This window comes from Nicotiana tabacum, chromosome 1, assembly GCF_000715075.1.
Source record: "Nicotiana tabacum cultivar K326 chromosome 1, ASM71507v2, whole genome shotgun sequence".
Taxonomy (NCBI): Eukaryota; Viridiplantae; Streptophyta; class Magnoliopsida; order Solanales; family Solanaceae; genus Nicotiana; species Nicotiana tabacum.
Window position 1 is genome coordinate 113,745,681 of NC_134080.1, and position 7,753 is coordinate 113,753,433.

Here is a 7,753-nt window from a genome sequence, read left to right on the forward strand (position 1 = left end):
ATAATCATTTCCTTTTAATAATCAATGTAGCTTAGGATTTATCTTTGTTTATAGAGTCAAATAAGTATAAGTATTTTAATTCAATGAGATGAAACCTGGAGAATATCTTTAGACAAGAAGAAACAAAAGATGAAAGGTTTGTTTTATAAGAAATTCTAGCAATCAACTGCATATATTAATATTTTACGTGATGCGATAACTTTTAAAAAAATGGACAGAAAGAGTACTTTCATTCGATAACTTTCTTGATATGTATGCGGCTGTCAAAATGAGGCTACAACTTCTAAAAAGCAAGGCACAAACTTTAAGACGTGAAGTACTTGCAACGTTGTTTATATTCATATTAAAACTATGTATTGATGAAATATCAAAATTTGAGAAAATTATCGAGCTAAATATGTGGTATATTAGAAGAACTGCATAAGAAAAAGTTATACCATTTTAGTTTAGTGTCTACAACTACAAAATATAATAGTGACATCGAGTCATTCAAAATAAATAGGTTGACTATATATTCATCAAGTTAAGCTTGTACTTTCTCCTTTCAAATTTTCAGTTACTAATTATGCACAAGTTTTAATATTATTTATATCGTTTTAAAATTTTTGTACCAATTGATATGGACCACACGTGCAACGCACGTGTCCCGAGACTAGTTTATTAAATATGACTGTCCGATAAACATGAATTACTAGTTACTACTAATGTTTTCTCTACGTACGACTACTAGCAGCAAAGCAATTATGAATATGACTGCAACCACCAAAGGATGTAGTGAGTGGATGAGACTGCTCTTCCCTTAACCAGAGGTCTCGGATTTGAGCCTTAGGTATAGAAAAATCCTTGGTAGAAAGCGCTTACCCCCGAATGAGGCCCTACTATACGAATCCTTATATAGTCGGACTCCAATATGGGTACTGAACATCAGGTGGAAAACCAAAAACAAAGAATATGCTTATTTGTAGAGATTAGAATAGAGAACGTAGGGCTAGAAACGATCGAATAGAAAATGTAATTAATCCAGTAAACTTGAACAAATTAATTGAAATTAGAATTCAACCAATGGGGAAGAGAATGAACTCGATCATACAAGGATAAATTTTAACATAAAGAGAAAGTTGCACCATAGCCCTTAGAGAAGTTAGAAAACTAAAGGTAGCAAAGGTGTTGATGTTTAACCCAAAATTAGATTTGTAGGTCAAAGCAATTGAATTTGTATTTTAGGGCACTAACAATTGATTTGATTTATTTTCCAAATAAAAATAATACGAAACTAAACAAGCAATGAACGTAATAATGAATAATAATAATAATAATAGAGTAAAAGGAAAGAAAATAATTAGGATGTCTTTAGAAATTGTAATCCTGAAGTAGACCTTAGAATAAGATTAGGTCGACTTTGCAATTCTGTTGGTGTTTTACCAAAAAAGTGCTTAACCTTTTCTTAAAACGAATTAATGAGAAAATAGAGGGTGAATCCTAGTTAAATATAATAACCACTAGATCTAACGTTTAGATGTATTGATGATGTAGGGTCGAATCCGAAAGTGTTATATACCAACTACCAATGCTCATTGATTGTCAATGGATATAGTAATAAAAGCATGCAATAAATGTAGATAATAGCAATAAATGTAATAAGAAGGAATTCATCACCCAAATGTTAAATGACTTGGATGATTCTCCTCCCTCACAACAACGTGGAATAATAGAAAGTGAAGATTGACAAGGAATCTTTGGATCTTGTAAATAAAAGAGTAAATCGAACAATGTAATCAATGGACAAGACAAGCTTTTATGTATTCTTTGTAGTCAACCCTTTACAACGTGCTCTTATCAGAAAAGTGAAAATCCTCTTTTTGTTCTTTATCTCTTCCTATTTATAAGGGAGTTTCCTAAGAAACCCTAAAAAGTACAACTAAAGAAATATTCAATGAAATATTCCTTTTTTCTCTTCTAACATATCCTACCGTCACTTTCATACACCCTTTACTTGACCTCGGCACTAATCTTTCTTGAGACGACTCCTTGCCATTATGCCATGGTCGACTTAATCCTCGACCACGTCCATTTGCAGTCATTGAGTTTAATCCAAATTTTGACCAATATAGTTTGGCGCTTCTTCTTGCCTTGAACCTTGACTTTCTTTCTTCAAAATTTTCCTTAATTCCATGCTCCTTTTAAAGCAATCAAAGCTCTCAATGGTAGGAAGAACATTTGTGATTTCCATCAATGGCTTCCTTTCACTTCTATAGAAATACGATTGTAATATTAATTTTGTAAATTCTGAAATCTATGCAACTACTAATGAGAGTTTAGGATTAATGTTCGTCAAACGGGTAAAGTAGTTTTACACAGAGCTTTTCATATCCACCTTTTATAAGTTGAGATATGTAAGCATTTTTTTGGGATAATGCATAAAATCCATCCCATCTTATGACCCATTTACCAACTACACGCCTTTTCTTTTCGGGGGTCCTATTACCCCCGTGAACTTATTTTTACCATAATTTGTTTAACATTATATGCTCAATTAAACCCGACCGTGACTACACTTCTTCCAAGCGCGTGAGGCCTAATTTTAAAAGGTCCGTCTGCTATTCAATCACCACGTGTAATGCCAAATAAACCATAAGAAAGAGTCCCAAACGTTAAACTCAGCTATTTTAATTGAACCAGTTATTGTATCTGTCTTTCTAAACTTAAAGGCTATCTACCATTGTTGAAGAAATTTTGTTGTTGCTGCTGCTGAAATTGAGGTGAGTTTCAATCAATAGAGTATAAATTATTAATCTTTAGTCAATTCGATTTGATAATCTTTATGTTAGGGTTTGAAATTTCTTCCCCGATTTTTATATTTTAGGAATTAGGGTTATGAAATGGTAAATACCAATTTGAATAGACTTTGTATGGACGATGAAGACCCAATGCTCAATGTTCAAGTGCGATGCAAATATGAAATTTTATTGCAAATGCAGACTTCTTGATCGAAGCGTAATCCTGGCCGAAGATTTTGGTCTTGCCCCTATTATGGTGTATGTGTTCATTTCTAACCTGTCTATTGTGGTTGATTATCTTTATGTGTTGTCATTAAATTGATTCCAATTTATAAAATTTTCAGGCCAAGAGTTGCAAATTTTTCAGTGGAGGGACAATGAAGTTGTCGAAAGATCGAAGTTTATTCTTCCAAGATTGTTCGACAAAATTAAAGAGATGGAAGAAGATTTGGCACATTGTGAAAGCCTCAAGATGCAGTTGGTTGAGCTTGAAAGTTTGAAAAATGCCAACATTAATTTGGTTGTGACTGATGATGAAAAAGATAAGGGGGAAAAAGAGAAAAAGAAAAGGACCTGGTGTTGGCTTAATAGGAAGTTCATTTTGTGTATTGTGTTTTGTCTTTGTTGTTATGTGTTGATTACTGCCTAATTCAAGTAGGCAACTTGGAAAGTGATCAAATGAAGTTGTAATAGTAGATTTATTGAAGTTGTAGTTGTTTTGTGAGTTAGCAATTATCTAGAAGTGCTTGGTTATGGTTGTAACAACTCTCTTTTGTTGTCATTGTGGTATGTAACTTCATTTTAGTATATGCTATGTAGAAGTTAATTATGTATCTACTGCACTTGCCATGATCGATTCCTTCAACTTCTATATATAAGTCACACTGAGGTTTTATGTAAATGGCAAGACACCACTGATTTTCATAGAAATATAGCTGCCACATTTCATAAATACCACCAAAATCAGTCGACAAAACATCAAATGTACTAAGGCAACATTTAAAAACTAATAGGATAAAAACTACAGATTGCAGTCAACAAAAACAACCAACTGTCTAGCTTAGGATATACATTGTCTACTTGTAGTCAACCAAAAACATCAAATAATTGTAGGTGAAGTAGATTTCAGTCAACAAAAACAACCAAATCTATTGGGGATGTGCAGAACTACTATTCTGGCTTAGGTTGTTTGATCCACCAATCCTTGTTTGAATTCTATGTTGCCCTCTAATCTCTTGAAGCCTTCTTGTTGTGATTGTTGGTTTCCCCTTCCATTTCAGTCCACTACTTGGTTTGAAACCAATGTCACCAGTTACATCAGCTGATTTTGTTATCATTGATGGTCCAGTGAACTCTATTCCGGTACTTGGCGTGACTACTATTCTACTACTTGGCATGCCAGGCTACAAAGAAAGAATAACTAAATAAGTTATCACAAATATACAAAACATATTGAATACCACAAAGAATATACACTTACATTCAAAGTTTTGAAGCCATTTTCAGCTTGAAACACACCCATTCCCATCACTCTTAGCCTTTAAAATTGTTTTGTATTTTCCACACCCTTTCCCCTTCCCCTATTTAGTGTAGCTGTCACACCTCCTTTTTACATCCGAGGGTATATGGGAATTCTTTCCAATTAAAGTGACATTAATCAAAATGGGATTAATTAATTTATCAGAGTTGCCACTTGGAATAGTTTGTTTGGTGTCCCAAGTCACCGGTTTATTTTAGAATCCCAAATCAAGGAAATTTCGACTTTGCTTTATAAGTCTGCAAACCAAAAATTCTAGATAAGGAATTTTGTTAACCCGGGAGAATGTGATAGGCATTCTCGATTTTTGTGGTTCTAGCACGGTCGCTTAAACTATTAATAATTGGCACATTATCTGATTTACTACACGTTTTAAAATTATTGTGCATTTTTAACTTTATAACCGCTTTTAATTATTTTATGGAATTATTCTGGAACAAGTTACGATTGACGTACACCTGTTTGTTTGATACACATTGTGAATCATGTCACGGGAACCATACCCACGATCTACAACATGTTTAATTTATTAAAGTTATCAGAAGTTGTGGCCGGGTCACATAAATGTACCCCCGGATTTGAAAATTAGCTATCACAACTACGTTACGGGAACCGTACCCGTAGCTATGATGATTTTATTATAAATCGCACCTAAAGCAACTATGCGTTCAAAGTGTTTTCTACACTAGTTTTGTATTTATGTGAGGGTCATAGATTATAGGATTCATTTGTGGATGGCACGCCTCAATTTATTTTTAAAAGATTTGTATCTCACTAAAGCAAACTAAGGATGCTCCTATTTTAATCTAATTTGAGATTAGGTATCGCAACTACGCCACGGAACAGTACCCATAGTTGTAATGATTTGATTGTGTGCCTAAAGCAAACTACAGTGTTCATAAGCTTAAAATTTTTCTAAAAAAAATTATGGTTATATGAAGGTTTGCAGTAGCGAAACTTATTGGGACTTTTCCTTACCTACAAAGTAATATCTAACTTCTGTACAAAAGCTATAATTACTTGTGCTTTTCATTTAACGAATAAAAGAAGAAATCAATCCATGAATACTTAAGACATTTTCTAACAAATATGTTGAACATCCCAAATCTTAAAGATAGCAACATGGATTCATGAGTTACTAAAAGATAACAATACATTAGTTTGAGACTTTGACCTATATATGTCAGTTTTGGCAAGCCATTTCAACTTAAGGCAACCAAATTCTCATTGCAAAACAACTCGCTTCATACACTGCTGAAACCAAAGATGTCTTTCATTTAGCAATTAGTTTCTATTTTTATAACCGCTAAAATTTAGGACATCCAAAATTATTTAATCCGATTAAAATCCAGAAGGCAACTGGAATAAATCAGTTATTCTACACAAACAAACAAAGCATTTGGTATAAATATTCTACACAAATAAAGCATTTGGTATAAATATGCATTCAGGTACTTCACCACCACAAAACACAACTAGACAAAAGGGGCAATGTTTTTTTTAGTACAAATATTAAGACAAAAGCAGAATAGATTTAGGACCACGAATTTATCACTTTTATGTGTGTAAAACTTAGTAGACAGATGTTGAGTTCATCAACAAAACAACATCATACTCAAATATATTTGAATTATGCTACTGGAACCAAAGATAAACAAAGAGAGGGATTCAAAGCTAAATCAACAATTGAGCCAACTGGTCTTACAGAACTGAGCAGAAGTAACAAAGCAATTTTCATTTCATGATCCGATGTAGAGCAATAGAGAAGATGAACATTCCTAGAAGCAAAATTCAAGAGGTGAAACTTGACGAATCAGTACCCATAGATGAAAAAATGAAGCTCCACCCAACAAACAACAACGAGCTCGAAATCAAACAGTTCCAACAGCTCTCAGCTTCGAAGCAATCTTTACGGCTTCATCAAGCTCTTAAATTCCCACAAAAATGTGGAGAATAAAATAAAAATTCAAGGCTGAAAATCAGCTTCGTCACCTTCGAATTTTAGCGCTAGATTCTATAATTTTCACTTGTTACCAAAGGCTTCAACGTGTGTGTGTTGATGAAATCAGAGAAAAATGGGAGGGAAAGAGTGTGTTCTCTGTATGTGAATGAGCAATGAAGGAGAAGAAGGGAGGAACGACGCTTCTTTTAGAGAGGAGCCTCTGATTTTTTCATCTCTTTAGGTGTAATATGTGAGGGATCAGATCTGATTGTTCTCGAGAGGAGGGGGAGCGTCGTTGTTCCTTCAAAAATGGGGGAGGGTTTGGTTGTGAGTGGTTTTTTAGGTTAGAAAATGAGGAAGAACAGGAAGGATTCCCGTTTTTGTGTCATTCCAGAGTGAGAGCAGAGAGCAGTCCTCCATTTATTTTGGGTAAAGGCGCTGGGTCTAAAAGGGATAAGGGATCTGATTGTTTAGGTCTAGGAGCTAGGTTTTAATTAAAGAGAATGTGGTTTGGGTCAGTTCGGGTCGGCTCAGGCGGGTTTGGGGCTGTTTTGGGGGGAATTTGGGTCTTAATTAATTGGGTCATTGTAGTTATTGGCCCAATTTTAAAAGAAACAAGACCAAAAATATATTATTCTTTTTTTCCTTTCTTTTCTTTAATTAATTAAAATCCTAAATCAATCTATTTTTGTAGAAAAATAAAATTCTTTATCTATTTTTAACATTAAAACAACTAATTAACTAAAAACTAAAGAAAAATACTAATTTTAATGGCTAAAATCTAAATATGTAAAAATGATCATTTTTGTGATTTTTTGCTTAATAAAATTAATTCCTACATGCCAATTGAGCCTAAGATAACATGAAATTAAAACGTGATAATTTTTATGATTTTTCTAAGATTTTAAAATATTAAAATGCATGAAATGCAACTAAATAAAGAAAAACTTCTAGAAAATCAATTAAAATTATTTTTGGTCTATTTTTAGGAGTTGTTTTCATGTAGGGCAAAAATTAGGTGCTCCACAGCTACCCCTCTTAGCTCGAAAACATGAAGAGTTTTCGGTTAAAGATAAAGTGAGCAATTAAGAGCAATTTTTGCCCGTTTGAAACTCCATGTGGAAGCATTTTGAAAAAGTTTGACTGAACCTTGCTTCAGAGGTTGCCTATATATCCTTGGGTATAAAGGAATCAGGTCGGTATAGTTCTGGAAGTTTTGGTAGCTGGGACTACCGGAAAACTGTGATTTCACAACTGTTGTTGCTGTTTCTGCTTGTTGAGATCCTTATTACACCTAAATAAAAGATGAAAAGCTAAACTAGCTAAGCCTATCAACTACGAGTTACAAGATTCCTATCTATAAACCTTCTAAAGCTTGATCTTGAGTCCTTGATGGTTCTTCCTGTAGGCTCAGATCTGAATCTTGATACTTGTTAGTTGCAACCGCTGGTTCATTCTTCTTCAGCTTTTCGGATCAAGGCGGGACATGCAAAACTT

At 33.7% G+C, this 7,753-nt stretch overlaps 1 long non-coding RNA gene across 1 annotated transcript; it reads right to left on the reverse strand.

The window, feature by feature from the left end:
• Window positions 1-3,762: 3,762 nt before the first annotated feature.
• LOC107779218 (uncharacterized) lies at window positions 3,763-6,718 on the reverse strand. Its single transcript, XR_001646569.2, has 2 exons — window positions 6,020-6,718; window positions 3,763-4,180 (listed from the first exon to the last, which is right to left on the reverse strand). It is a non-coding gene; the product is annotated as an uncharacterized LOC107779218 (long non-coding RNA).
• Window positions 6,719-7,753: the final 1,035 nt, after the last annotated feature.